Genomic DNA, 16,123 nt, shown 5'->3' with positions numbered 1-16,123 from the left:
TCATCAGACTTGACTGGAAAACAATCAAACTGACCTCAAAATTTTATAGGCTTTTCTTTTTTGTTACTGGTTTTCTGTCTTGTTTTGTTTTTGCATTTATTGATGTTTTTGTATGTCTATCTATATAAAATAGGCTGGATAAACAATCGGGAAGGGAACACATGGGACTGGTGGTTCCATGGGGATAAGGGAGGGGGTGGGTAAAGGGGAAGCCAACACACCCAGGGACAAGTGATCTGAAATCAATGACAAGGAGGGTGTAGGATGCCTGGTAGGGCTTGATCAAGTGAAATGTAGCCAAGAGGAATTAATGAAAGTCAAATGAAGGTTGAGAATGATAGTGGGACAAGAGGAAAGTACAAAGAAATAGAGTAAAGAACAAGGAGGCAAGGACATTAATAGAAGTCTGAATACAGACATGTACACATGTAAACATAGTTATATATAATGATCAGGAAATAAATCTATGATCATATATTTATATGTTAAGTATTAAAGTAGCAGACAGATATGGAACCTTTACTCAAGTACTCCCGCAATGCAAGAACACGTGGTTCTATTAACCCGGCATTCACCGTCCCAATAGGATTGCCGAAGACAAAATGGGTGCATAAGCAAATGTGTTGAAGAAAGCTGATGGTGCCTAGCTATCAAAAGACATAGCATCTGATTTTACTTCTTAATGGCCTTTACCATTAGCAAATTGTGTAACTACTCTTTGATTTTGCTTTCTCTTCCATAAAATGGGATTAGTCATATAATTGTTACAAGGTTGGAGGAAGTATTAAACATGAACGGTGTAAAATACCTCACACCTTGCAGATGTTCTAATGAATGGTAGTTGTTTCCCTCATCAAATATTCCTTTCATGATGTCTAGATGCCAGCCAAGTTCCTTCATACTGTAGACACACACACACATACACACACACAAAGTCCAAGAGACCCAAAACCTCACATAAGGATTCAATGAATAAGCAAATGAACAATGCTATGTCTATTCTTTGGTGGTGAGAATCAGTGTTGTGTTCATCTTTCTAAATCCGTCATTTAGGATAGGTAGAAAATTAGATGTCTTTTCAATGGAACAATACCATATTTTACAAGTCTAGTCTTAAGAAATTATAAGTAAGATGAAGATGGAATGATAGAAGAAATAAAGAAGAGAAGAAGACAGAAAAGAATACGAGTGAAAGAGAGAAAAAAATCAATGGGAAAAAATATGGAAAGAATTATGGGGGAAAAGGTACATTTCTCACCCTTTCTACCAGGATTCTTAATCATTTCCTCTTAAGAAACACTGATACATATCTGAGATGGAGATACATCTGAAAAACCAAATGGACAGGCAACAAAACACCAATACAGCCTCAAGTAACCCTGGGAAGGGTGTGGGCAGGTAGGGTCTAATTCCCAGCTGAACATCTTTGTGAAATAAGACTATTTTTCTTTTCTTTCCTTTCTTCCTTTCTCTCTCTCTTCTTCCTCCCTCTGATTGACTGCGCCAACTCAACCTCTTTCAAGCTAATGCATACTCCTCTCGGATACCATGTTCTCCTGGAATCCGTTTTTTCTCAGCACCCAGCACAGGGGTAATTTATCTTCCCCTAGCCAGACCTCACCAGGGAGCATTATTTTCCTGTTTGTCTCACTCTCTGTTAGACCTTGACTTCTTATCATCCAGTCAGTGCTCCCCCTTAGTACTTGCCCCTGACTTGTCAGTTGTCAGAGTGTGCAGACATTAATTGATTCTGGAAAGTAGAATTTAGGGGTCCTATAGTAAATCAAAACATTCCACTCATACTGCCCCAGAATTCAAGGGGAGCAGGGAGTCCTCAAAAATATAAGGAGGAGTAACTAGCGCTGAGGCGTGGTGGGATGGGGTGGGGGATGGGGCTGGGGGCAGTATCGGGAGAGTAAAATCAGAGGGAAGAGGAGATCTCCAAAATTGGACTTAAGGGTTATGTTTTAGATATTTGACCCGTGTACTTATTGGGAGTGATATCACTGCATGAAATAAATATTGTCTTGAATTTTCAATGAAACTATTGCCATATGTGCTGGGCCTGGAAAATTGCCCTCTCTCCCCCTGCACCCCCAAACACTCCTTCTATTCCTACTTTCTCCCATCCCTGTTGGTTTGCTCATGGCTCTGATTAGGTTTTGTGAAATTCATATCTTTGCTGTCACTTTCCTATATGTTACAGATGGACTAGAGTAAGAAGACTTGCTGCTAACCAATGGAGAAATGGACGCTTTCATAGCTGGGGGACAAAAGACACAGGAGTTCAAAAGCTTGCAGAGATTCTTGCCTGCCTGTGGGTTAACACTGAGAAACCTCAACAGGCTTGCAAGACTGCATTGAAAGAGAAAGGAGACCAAATGTCTCTTGGACACAAGAGTGGAAATTGAGGGAGACAGGTTTTAGCACGATAAAAACAAAGCAAAGCAAAACAAAAAAAACCCTATTACTATTGAGTCAACTCTAACTCATAGTGATCCCAAAAGGCCAAGAAGAAGAGCTCCTTAGGGTTTCCAACACTGTATACCTTTATTGGAGGAGAAAACTTCATCTTTCATCAGAGAGTGCCTGGTGGGTTTGAACCACTAATTATGCAGTTCTGAGCTCAATGATTTACTCATTCGGAGGGAGAAAAAAGCTTTCTAGCATTTGGACATATGATAAAATAAAATAGACTTTCCTAGGAGGTAGACTTCCATAGGGGATAGAATATGGAGCCCCGGTGTTATAGATCCCAGCCCTGGCTGTGATCCACATGGTCAGCAGTTGAAAACCACCAGCAGCTCCTGAAAAAGACTGGACTTTCTACTCCTGTAAACAGTCAAAGTCTCAGAACCAACAGGGTGTCACGGTGAGTCTGCATTGACTCCACGGCAGTGAGGGAGTGCGGGAGTGACAGAGGAGGTAGAAGCTTTCTTTAACTGGGCATATATAAATACACATGTCAAGATGAAGTTGAGAGAAATTAATAACTGGATGATGGCTTGATTTTTATTAATGGTCTTCCTGGGAGGCACAAACAGTGAAATGTGCCTAACACTGAAAGGATGTTAGTTTGAACCCATCCACAAGCACCTTCAACAAAGGCTTGGCATTCTACTTCACAAAAGCCAAAGTCATGAAAGTCTATGGGGTGCAGTTCTATCCTGTGTACATACGGTCATGGGGAGCTGGGACAGACTCCACAGCATTGAAGTGGCTTCTGAACTTTTATGGCTATGGAAACTTTAAATTCAGTTGTTTATTTTCACTAAAACTTGAATGGAACTCCCACCATGTGTCAGAAAAAAAGCAGCATTTTATGGTAAGGCAAGACTTACTTAATAAATTCATTTTTGTGATAAATATAAAAAGAAGAAGTCTGGATTCATAACGTGATGGCGCAGCATTGGCGAGGTTCTGATTGGTGTACAAATGGCAGCAACATTTTTAGAACTTCTTTTGGAAACTTTGGATACTGTTCACTTAACAGAGATCAGAGAAACTGTGACTGAATTTGTACCAAAACAATTAACTTGGCAACCCAAGTGAACCCACTTGAAATGTTTTAATATTTGGTGTAGAACGAATTTGTTTCTCATATTGCACAAATTAAACACACAAACAGATGATGACACACTAGGATTCTTAGAATTTAGTTTTAAAAAAAAAGATTCTATAGATCTGTGAGCTCCTACTTGCCTCCCAAAGTGATTCGATTTAAGTCCTCTTGAGTATTCTAAAAATAGCTGAATAATAATCATAATTTTGAAGCCATGCAGTATTCCCTTGTTCAATTCCAGTGTCTTCCTCTTGATACATTTACATACTGATTCCATATCAGCGCAATCAAGTGCTCTGGAATTCCCATTCTTTGCAATGTTATCTTTAATTTTCTGTGGTCCATACAGCTAATGTCTTTTCATAGACAAAGAGACATAAGTAACCATCTTTCTGATATTCTCAGATTTTGGTGAAGACTCACCCAATCTATGATTTAGAATACTACAGCCTTCAGTATGCATTATACCTGAATACAAAACAAAACAAGTGAACAACCTTAAACTAAAATAATAAATAACATGATAAATGGCAAAGAAATTGAGGTTGTCAATAATTTATTCCTTCTTGAGTTAACAATTGATGCTTATGGAAGGAGTAGTCAAGAAATCAAATGCTGCAAAAGTCCTCTCACAGTGATTAAGGGCAAAGGTGTCACTTTGAAGACTAAGGTGTTTCTGTCCGAGTCATGCTTTCTTCAGTCATGTCAGGTGCATGTGAAAGTATAAGGAAGAATTGGTGCATTTAAGTGATGGTGCGGACAAAGAATGTTAGATATACTATGCACAAACATGTCCATCTTAGATGAGGTACAACTGGATTGTTCATTTTAAGCAAGGATGATGAGAGCTCATTACATGTACTTTGGACATGTGATCAGGAAGTGTAAGTCCCTGGAAAGGAACATCAGACTTGGTCAGTTAAAAAGGAGAAGAGCTTCAAAGAGATGGATTGACACAATGGCTGCAACAATGGCCTCAAATATAGCAATTGTGTGGTGGGTCCAGGATAGGGCAATATTTCATTCTGTTGAATGTAGGGTCACTATGACTCAGAACTGCCTTGTAGGTACCTAATAACTGGAACAACATATATGCATGACAGTGGGGGGTGTGGGAGAGGATGAAGACTGAAGAAGAATCCATGTATTTGAATTGTGATCTTGGGAAAGAATATACTATGGACTTCCAGAAGAAAGACTAAATCTGCCTTAGGGGAAGGATAGCCGAAATATTCTCTAGAAGCAGAAGGGAGAGACATTGTCCCACTTACTTTGAACACGTCATCAGAAGGGATAAGTCTGTGGATAAGTGCATCACACTTAGTGTGAAAAAGTGACAAACAGGGAGACCTTCAAATGGCCTATTGACACAGTGGTTGTGCAACAAGGAACTCAAACATAGCAAACATTGTGAGGTTTATGCAGGCCCGGGCAATGTTCTATTCCCCCAGACAAGGGCTGCCGAGTCAGAATCAATTCAATGGTAGCTAACAACAGTAACAAACCCATTGCTATCAGTGGATTCTGACTCCTAGTGAACTTACAGGACAGAGTGAAACTTCCCTGTTGGGTTTCGGAGACTATAAATTGTTAGAGGAGCAGTCGATCTCATCTTTCACTCACAGAGTGGCTAGTGTGTTTGAACTGTTGAACGCATGATGAGCTGCCCAGTGCTTAGCACCACAGAGCATTACCAATATAGTAACAAATAACAATAAAATGTTTTCTGTAAGATGGGCTGCATTTATTCTGTACTCACTTCTCTCAAACTAAGCTTATTGCCCTTGAGTCTATTCTGACTTAAAATGACCTTATTGGACAGAGTAGAACTACAAAGCTAGGCTTCTGAAACCGTCAAACTTCATAGGAGTAGAAAAGTTCATCTTTCCCGTAAGGAGTGACTAATGATATCAAACAACTGACTTTGAGGTTAGTAGCCCAAGATGTAACCCACTTCAGCAACAGAGCTCCCTCAGGAGCTCAGATTATGCTTATAAGGCTAATTATATATGAAGTACTCATTGTCCCCTGCAATGTTTTTGGAGATATAATATGCTTTTGTGAAACTGAGATTGAGAAACAATTTCATCTACTATAAATGATTAAGGTTTTTGTTGATGCTAATTGCTGTCAAGTTGATTATAACTCATGACAAGCCTATGTGTGGCAGAGTGAAACTGCTGCATAAAGGTGTATTGAGTATAATCTTAACGGAAGTAGATCACCAGACCTTTTCTTTCAAGGTATTGCAGTGTGCATGCCTACTGTCAATTTTTGGATTTGTAGTCATGTGCAGACAGTTCGTACTATGTGTATTGTCAATACATGCTAAGGGATTAAGAAGCATATTAAATACATGTCTTATTTTATGACCCCCAGAGAAGGTTCTTAAACAAGAGTTTGAGTGCAAGCAACGATGTGAGAAGTAATTAACAGAAACAACAAAAGGGAAGTGGAGACATCAGGCAAGGAAGGTAAGTAAATCAATAAAAACAAGTGATCAAACAAGTTACCTCTGTGAGCAACTGGACCTCAGTCCCATTGGGAGCCTCTAAGAATCAATATGGAACAGTTCCTATGGGATTAGTCTACCAGGAGAGCAAAGAAGATGGGTTATTTATACATCAGATCCCATCAGTCATTGCTGAGAGATGCTCCCTAAAGGTTAATTCTCCAGTGGCCCCTTTTGTCTTGTGCAGGCAGAAGCAGAATGGCTTCATTATTGGTAGGGAGAGACAATTTCACTCTTAACCACTACTGAATTTTAATTCAAAGTAGCACTTTCAAGAAGTGTTAAGCCTCCACTGCCCCAACATTTTCTATGACAGCTAAGGGAGGAAGTGAACTGCTAAAATGATAAGTACACAGTAGCTCAAGGTCTCATTGAAGTACAGAAATAATAAAAATATATCAGTAAGAACTACATGATGATAAAAAATTTAAAAATACTACATGATGATATATATGATCCTCATATCATTTTCATTTTATTTAGATTTTTATAAATAGTACAGAGAGTTTCAAAGTGCCATTCCCATAGCTTTCTCAAAGACATCGTCTTACATAACCCCAGTACATTATCACAATCTAGGAAATTGACACTAGAATAATACTACTAAACTACTGACCTCACTCATATCTTATTCATTTATCCTCATTGTTGCATGCATATTTTCTTACAGAGTTCTACAAGATGGCATCATATGCAGATGCAGAGACTATCCTACTACTCTGAAAAACAAAGGAAAAAACCAAAACAAGAGCAAAACAATATAACCATACTCTCATAGTACCCCTTGATAGTTACATTTTCTCCCAACCCTGACCCCTGGCAACCAACGCAGCCCACAGACATGTGCATTTTTGTCACTTTGAGAATAAGGTCAAACAGCCTGTGACCTTTTAAGATTGGCTTTATTTACCGAATTATTTTAATTCAGCATAATATCTTTGAGGTGCATTCAAGTTGCTGTCTGTTCCTTTTTACTACTCAGCACTAGTCCATTGTAGGTTACAGTTCACTTATCTATCCATCTGTTGAAAGGTATTTGAATGGTTTCCAGTTTTCTCAATATTGTATGTAAAACTATCAACATTCTTGTACACGTTTTTGAGTCATATTGTGATATTTCTGTATGGTAAACACTTGGGTGTGTCGTTATGGGGTTACACGGAGGGTGTATTTTTAAAGAAATTGCTCAAAAGACAAAGTAGAGTACTGAAATCTAAAAATTAAATACTATGTGCATCAAAGATTTTACCAAAAGAGTAAAAAGAGAAACCAGAGACTGGGTTACTAAAATGGCAGTAACATATGAGAGGAGGCTAGTTTCTAAAATTTACAGAAATCTTTAACTCCTCTACAAGATAAGGACATTTATTCAATTAGAAATAGGCAGAGAATATGAGTGGCCATTTCAGCAAAGAAGACAGTCTGATAACCAACAAACGTGACGACATGCTCACAATCATTAACCATTTGAGAGATGCAAATAAAAATAAGGAGATACCATTTCACAAGGTAAAACCAACAACAACAGAAAACAGTAAGTGCTGGTGAGGGTGTGGAGAGCCTAGAGCCCTCCTACATTGCTGGTGAGACTATAAAATGATACAACCATCTTGGAGAGCAGGACGGTGCTTCCTTACAAAGTTGGAACCCAAAATACTAAATGATGCATCAGTCCCTCTAATCATGGCTCTGTAGATCCCAGAGAACTAAGAGCTACAGCGTGAACACATATATTTACAGGCATGCTCAGCACAGCCCCGCTCACAACAGTCAAAAGACGGAAACAACCTAACTACTTGTTGATGGAAGAATCGATAAACTATAGTACATACACACGACGGGATCCCACAGAACATTAAAGAGTCTGATAAATTCTGCGCAACACATCATAACGTGGATGGACCTGGAGAATATTATACTGAGTAAATTTAGCCAATCGCCAAAGGATAAATCGTGTATGAGACCACGATTGAGAAAAGTTAGCACACCTTTGCCCACTAAAAAGAACATTCTTTGATGGTTACGTGGGTGGAAGTTTACAGGAGGGAAATTAGGGTTAGAGGGAGGACATTTGGACCTTGGTGAAGAGGAAGGCAATGGACAATAAGAGAAAAGGATGGAGGCAAGAGAAAACACTAGAAGGGCAAACGTGAAAGGCGCGGAAGTAAACACTCCTGGACATGTAACCTTGCGGTACTAGTGGTTTGCAGATGGACGCATGGATAGACACGAAGGTGAAAGGCTAGGAGAGGAGTGCACCTGTGAATAGCTTTGACACCTGTGGGTAGCTTTGACACCGGGTATTTCTACATGGTTATTTACCTTTGCTACAAAGAAATACACAAATGTGGCTGAACATACGGGGACAGTGCTTTGAGAACTTTTTAAAAGGACACCATTAGAGAAGCAGGCACACTTTAGAACAATAAAACACTTGGATGAAAAGGGTAACATTTACCCAAAGTTCCAAAGGGTTAGGAAAGAAGGCAGAATGACTGAATGTTACAATCCTTTCACCTAAAAATAAGAGGTACAATTGCCTTTCTTCTTTCCAGCACTTACTATTGCCAGAATTTTTGTTTTAGCCATTTCATGTTTATACTGACATCTCACTGTGGCTTTAATTACATTCCCCTAGTGGTTGACGGCCCCTGATATGTCTGTCAGTTTGTTGTACTGCGGGTGATTAGACCAGCTATCCCGCATTGAGCTGCATCTGAACTGAGGCGTGCGGATGAAAGGGACAGAAAGAGACATGTACAAAGCATGGGATTGGGAGGACAACAGTCTGATGGACTGAAGTCCCGAGTATATTCAAAGCTTGGTTTTTATATTCTCTTTACCCGGGAATGGTTACAAAACAATCATCAAAGAAGTTGCTTTAGAAAACATTCTGAACCTCTTATCTATGCAGATGTTACTTAACTAGGCACACTTTCTAAACACTTGAATAATAACAGTATGATATTCTAAGATAAGCACAAGGACATGCAAGGTTCAAAAGAATCTTAAAGAGGTCTTAAAGAACTAAGTTATCTCACACTGCTTTTAGCGGCAAGGTCATAAAGAATTGAGTTATCTCACAATGCTTTTAGCTGCTAGGTAAACAGAGGCACAGGGGACTAATTAGTCACACACCAAGAAACACCTGGACCAGCCTGTGGCCTCCTACATTGTCCTGTGATGGCCTGCCTGTTGCTGTGATTCTGGAAGCTATGTCATTTCAAATACTAGCCGAGCCGGTCGAAGTGAACAGGTTTCAGCAGAGCCTCTAGAGTAAGAGCAGGCTACCAGGAAGGAAGAGGCTGTCCATGTCTGAGGAATTCGTCCTTATGGATAGCAGTGGAACCTTGTCAGGTACTGAAATTCTCATGAATAGATGCAGAACATGGTCAGCTTCAGTGCTGGAAGATTAGTCCCTCAGGTCAGAAGTTACTTAAAACATGAGAAGACACAGGTACAAACTTCTAGTAATAATCTGGACTTGGAATGTACTATGGATCTTGGAAAACTTAAGTTGTTAAAAAGGAAATGGAACACGCATAACTATCCTAGGCATTAGTGAACTGAAATGGACTGGTATTGGTCATTTTGAATCAGACAATCATATGGGTCACGATGTCAGGAGTGAAAAATTCAAGAGAAATGGTGTCATGTTCATCATCCATAATAGGACATTTCAAGATGTAGCTTGAAGTACAAGGTTATCTGCGATAGAGGAATATATATATGAGTACAAGGAAATCAGGTAATACAACTAACATTCAAATTCATGTGCCAACCACTAACACTAGTGATTAACAAAGTGAAGAATTCTACCCACTTCTTCAGTCCGAAATTTATCAAACATGCGATCAAGATGCATTGATCATGATTGGTGATTGGAATGAGCATGTTGCAAGCAAAGAAGGATGAACAGTACTTGGAAAATGTGGCCTTGGTGACAGAAATGAGCCTGGAAACTCATGACAGAATTTTGCAAGACCAATGAGCTCTTCATTGCAAATACCTTTTTGAAACAACATAAATCGCAATTCAGGTTTTTTCCAGATGGAACATACAGGAATCATATTGACTATTATGGAAAAACTCATTATCAGCAGCTGAAAGGAAGCAAGGGTCTGACTTTGAACTAGATGATCAATGGTTTTTTATGTAAATTCAAGTTGAAATTGAAGAAAATTTGAAACAAGTTTAAAACATCACCTCGAGTTTATCTGATGTGAATTCCAAGAATGTTCCAAGAATAGATTGGACGGGTTCACATGTATATCTAATATGTTTTGACTTCATTTTTTTGGTATGGGGTGTGAGGTTTACTTCAGGGTTAATTTTCCATTGTTTATGAATTGTTCCAAACCATTTGTTGAATAGACTACATATGTATTTCATTTAATTGCTCTTTTACTTTTATTGAGAAATCAACTGATAATATTGGGACTAGTCTACATCTGGATTCTCAATTTTCTTCCATTCATCATTAAGCCTATGCCTCCAGCAAAGGTGCATTTCCTGAACTACTATAAATGTTTCTAACAGTATTAAAATCAGGTAGGGCAAAATTATCCTGGCTCTTCTAGTTTTTTAAAAAAATATATTTCCATGTGGGTTATAGAATCAGCTTATCTAAATCTACAAAATATCCTATTTGGAATTGATAGGAATTATATGAAACCTATAGAGAACTGATGCCTTTACTTTGTTAAGCCTTCTAGTCCATGAACATGGCATATCTCCTTGATGAAGGTTTTTTTTAATTTCTTTTATGAATGCTTTGTAATTTTAATATAAAGATCTTACACATATTTTGCTTTTTAACTTCAGTTTTGAGCTATAGTATGTAGTATTTTATTTTTAATTTTGGTTTCCAGTTGCTTGTGACTACTCTATTGAAATATGATTGATTTCCCTCTATGTTCAAAATGTACTAAAATGTTCAAAATGTACTAAAATACTTTTAAAAATCCCTCAAAATGTATCATATAAATAAATGCCATATCTTAGAAGAAAATGAAAGGGAAAACCATCTAGGTCAAATGAAAAGTTTTTGCTAAATTCACCTATTAACTCTCTAAGTTCTTTTATATATTCATTGAGATTTTCTATACAGGCAATTATTTTGCTTATTTCTTAACATTGTCAGTTAAATGATGTCTTAGGGAAGTAGAGATTGAATAGGTCTTGAAGTAATCGCAATACACATTCTTTTTAAAACTTGGAGAGATAAGATTTAGCACTTCACAATTTGTGTGACATAAAATACCTAATCATTAAAATAGTTTTTTTTCATGAAAATACTTTTATAAATTCAATATGAAAAATATTAATTAGTTCACTAATGACTAGATTGGTACAGTGAATAAACAAACATTGTAAAAGAGATCTTTATAGCTATTGTGATGAGTGCATTATACTCAACTTGCTGGTTTCCAGATTGGTCATGTGAGGCAAGCAGTTACTACACTGTATTTTATCATCACCACAAAACAATAAACTATTGAGACTTATTGCCCAGAGAACACGTTTTCAGGCCTTGTAATTCCTGATTACAACTTCAAACCAAAAGATCATTATTTTGTTTATGTGTTATAGAAATGTAGTGAATAGGATTTGGATTTGGATTCAGGAAGAGCAGGCTTGGGTTAAGTACACTTTAATGTTCTCAGCGACATCTTTGCTCTTCAACACTTGTGTTTCGTTTGCATGTTTGCTTGCTTCCTGTTTGTGTTTTTGCATGATTTTCTGGATAAGAAATTCAGGATGGGTAGATCTTTGACTACAGTAAGTGGATCGAAAACTGCCTATGGGCATGGCGGGGAAGAATGAGAGGGAACGAGGAGATCACAACAGTGGGCAAAGGAAGAAGCTTCTGAAGTGGACTGTGGCGGTGGTTGCACAGCTCCTCCTAGACTATCTGACTAATTAAGTGATGTGATATGTGAAGTATATGCCAGTCAAATGATTTAACAAGATCCTTTGCAGCAGATTTGAACAATTCAGGCTGCCATTTGATTCAGTGATATGTAAAAATAGAAACTAGCTTTAGTAGGTATGAGGTATGGCTCAGCTGAATGATTACATGACTCACCTTATTCAATTACTAAAACAGTCAAAATTGAGCAAGTAGAGATAGAGGCAAATGTCTTAAGTAAAGGAATAAGTGATTGAAAGCTTACATCCTACCACAATATTTTGGAATCTCAAACCTGTATTACTTGCTCGCTCAGAATGATAAGATTTCATAAGTGCCCTTTGCTCACTGGATGAGGTGTTGAAAATTTCAGTGACCTGTGCACTTTCTTTCAGCAAATTCTACTATTTCATCTCTTTACATTGAAAAGATGGACAGAGATTCCTTTAGAGATCATCGTAGAGTCAGCTCTAGATTCTGTCTCTCGTTAAAACGTTTTATTGGTAAATAATTCACACATCATGCAATTCAATTGTTCAGTTATATTAAGAAGAGTTGGACAATTATCCACAATCCATCTGAGAACATTTTCTTTTATGTTTTGTACTCATTGTTATTTGCTCCCCCTTTCTTCCCAACCGTCCCTGCCATCCCCCCCACCCACCCTAGGAAATTATTAATCCAGTTCCTATCTCTATATTTACCTATCCTGGATTTTATATGCAGAAAAACACACAAACAACAATAAAAAAGCAAAACAGAAAAACTTCAACAGAAAAAAAGAAAACATTCAAAATCAGAACAAATTTCAAATAGATCCAAAGGGAGATCAAATGATAAGATGTTAAATTTTAGCCTAAATGTATCTGTAACACTCCACTTTCAAGTACTCTGCATGATATAGGAAGGCCAGTCACAATTGTGGCCTAAGGTCCGAGGAAATTTACCAGAAGCTCAATCTATGTGTATTTCCCCTTCACTTTTTAAAAAAAGAAACAATTTTGTAATGGGTCAAGAGGAAATGAAATGATAAGGTTTTACATTTTTGCTTATCTACCTCTATCGCCATGGGCTTTTCTATGCTCTCTGTTGGACAACAAGGCGATTCACATGCTCTGACTGTGGGCTGAGGGGATTCATCTGATGCATAATCAATGAGTGGACATTGCACGTGGATTTGAGGCCTCCATTTTCATCCATAGCCTTCTGCAAACCAAGTGCTCACGATATAAGCTCTGATACCATCCCCTCTTTAGATTTAGGTTTTATTATTTATAATCTTTTGATGACACAGTGTGTTGTGCTTCTTCCATGTGGACTTAGTTGATGCCTCACTTAGATGGCTACTTGTTTTAAAACAAGTCTTTAAGTTCCCAAATGCTATTCTTTTTATAGCTCGACACCATCTAGTTTCTTCACCACCCTTTGCTATAGCACCCATATATTCAGTGATCTCTTCATGAGGGTGAGCATCAAGCAGTTCCATGTCAGAAGAACTCATTTTTCTTAGATTGGGACTAGAACTAAGTCTGAGCTCCAAATCCATTTCTGTAGATATGGTCTCTATTTATATCTGGTTCACTTTAAAGACAATACTGCCATTTGATGTTAGAGAACATTATCAGTCATCCCCATGGTAGGGACATAAGGTAATTGTTTTGATATCATCATTAATTTATCCAATGCCATAGAATTCAAATTTAGCCAATGCTATAGAATTCAATGCACTGTTGAGAAAAGGAAACTAAACAAGTATAGGTTGGCAGAAATACAAGAATTGTTGACTTGTACAGTTTAATGCCTTAAGTGGATTGGACACTATTTACACAAACTATGAGGGTTGATGATAGGGCAAAACTTTCAATAATATTCATTCACAATGGCAGAACCACACCCACCAGATTCATTTATGCCACACTAAAGCATGGAGAACATTAAAACAGTAAGTACATGGTCGTCTCAGGTCCACCATTCATTGGGAACCCTCAAGGCAAATAACTCAAACCAAAGTCTAACGGCCACCACTACACCACTGCGGTATCCATAATGGAACCCCATTGTGACAGCAGTCATCTGCTTCTTCTCACACTAGAGAGCTCCAGTCTTGAGTTCAAGGGCTAGAGTGAATGTGAGGTAGAGCACAGTTCACTTAGGGGTTTCCACATTGAATTCTTCTGGCATGGCTTATGAAGAACATTGCGCGCCTCATAAGAACAGAGTCTAAAGTCCTAGTAGTCGAAAGCACACTGCCTGGGTCACCGTGGGCTGAGTCAAGCCGTTTGATTTCTTGACTGCTGCTTCCACGAGTATTGATTGTGAATCCAGAGACAGCTTAGTGCATTTTAAAAATAGGCACCATCGATGTGTGTTAATTTTAAGAGTCATAAAATTTTTAACTAAGCTAGCGTTTTCCAAATTAATATACAAAAAAATTCAGTAAAGGAAAGATGACAGAGTCATATAAAGGTTTAGAGAAAAATTTTAAAAGAAAAATATTAAAATTCCTGGGAATTAGGCATAGAATGGGTTAAGAAACATTTCAGTGATATTTCTTTTTACCCCCCAAACATCTTTGTGGAATATAGTTCACATATAAACAATTCAATAGTTCAATATTTCAAAATGCCACATTGCAAAATAAGGAGAACCAAAAAGGAAACAGTAATTGTATTGATAATATATGCGGCCAATCACTATATAAAGTAGCTATTTGCTGTCATGGAGTCTATTCAGATTCATTATGACCCTATTGGGTAGGGTAGAACCGCCCTGTGGGTTTCTGAGGTTAACTGTTTATGGGAGTAGAAAGCCTCATCCTTCTCTTGTGGAGCAATTGGTGGCTTTGAACTGCTGACCATGTCATTATAAGCTCAATTAGTAACCCACTAGGCCCCAAGGGCTCCTTATCTTAGGGATAAGGCTCCAAGGAGAAAAAAACTTAAACACACACAGCCCATATGAGCTACAAACTTGTCACCAAATTCCAGGTACTGCACTCTTGACTCAGAAGACTTACTCCATTTAGTGCTTCATGTTCTTCTCAAAAAATAAGAACACATTTTTCTCGAGGAGGGTGTAGGAGGCCTGGTCGGGCTTGATCAAGGGCAATGTAAGTGAGAGGAATTACTGAAACCCAAATGAAGGCTGAACATGATAGTAGGACAAGAGAAAATAAAATGAAATACAGGAAAGAACTAGGAGGTAAAGGTCTAAATATAGGCATGTACATATATAAATATATTTGTATATGATGGTGGGGAAATAGATCTGTGTGCATATATTAATAGGTTTCGTATTAAGGTAGTAGACGGATATTGGACCTCTACTCACATAATCCCTCAACTCAAGAACACTTTGGTCTAATAATCTGGCATTTTGTGATGCTCACCTTCCTGACACGATCGCTGAAGACAAAATTGGTGCATAAGCAAATGTGGTGAAGAAAGCTGATGGTGCCCGGTTATCAAAAGATACAGCATCTGTGGTCTTAAAGGCTTGAAGATAAACAAGCAGGCAGCTAGTTGAGAAGCAACAAAGCCCACATAGAAGAAGTACACCAGCCTGTGTGATCACAAGGTGTCGATAGGATCGGGTATCAGGCATCAAAGACCCAGAACAAAAAATAATATCATTGTGAATGAGGGGGAGTGTGGAGTGGAGCCCCAAAGCCCATCTGTAGACAATTGGACACCTCCTTACAGAAGGGTCATGGTAAGGAAATGAGCAACTCAGGGTGTAGTGTAGTACCAATAAAGCCTGCAACTTTCCTCTAGTTCTTTAATGCCCCCACACCACCATGATCCCAATTCTACCTTAAACATCTGGTTAGATCAGAGCATGTACACGGGTATAGATAAGAGCTGGAAACACAGGGAATCCAGGACAGATAAATCCCTCAGGACCAATATGGAGAGTAACCACACCAGGAAGGTAAGGGGAAGGTGTGGGGAGAAGTGGGAACTCATCACAGTGATCACCCTATAGCCCCCTCTCAAGGGGTTGGACAATAAAGTGGGTGAAGGGAGACGTCGGTCAGTGTAAGACATGAAAAAAAATAATTTATAAAGTATCAAGGGTCATGAGGGAGGGAGGGTAGGAGAGGGATGGGGAAAATGAAGAGCTGATTCAAGGGTTCAAG

This window comes from Tenrec ecaudatus, chromosome 10, assembly GCF_050624435.1.
Source record: "Tenrec ecaudatus isolate mTenEca1 chromosome 10, mTenEca1.hap1, whole genome shotgun sequence".
NCBI lineage: Eukaryota > Metazoa > Chordata > Mammalia > Afrosoricida > Tenrecidae > Tenrec > Tenrec ecaudatus.
Note: the sequence above shows the minus strand (reverse complement) of the source record.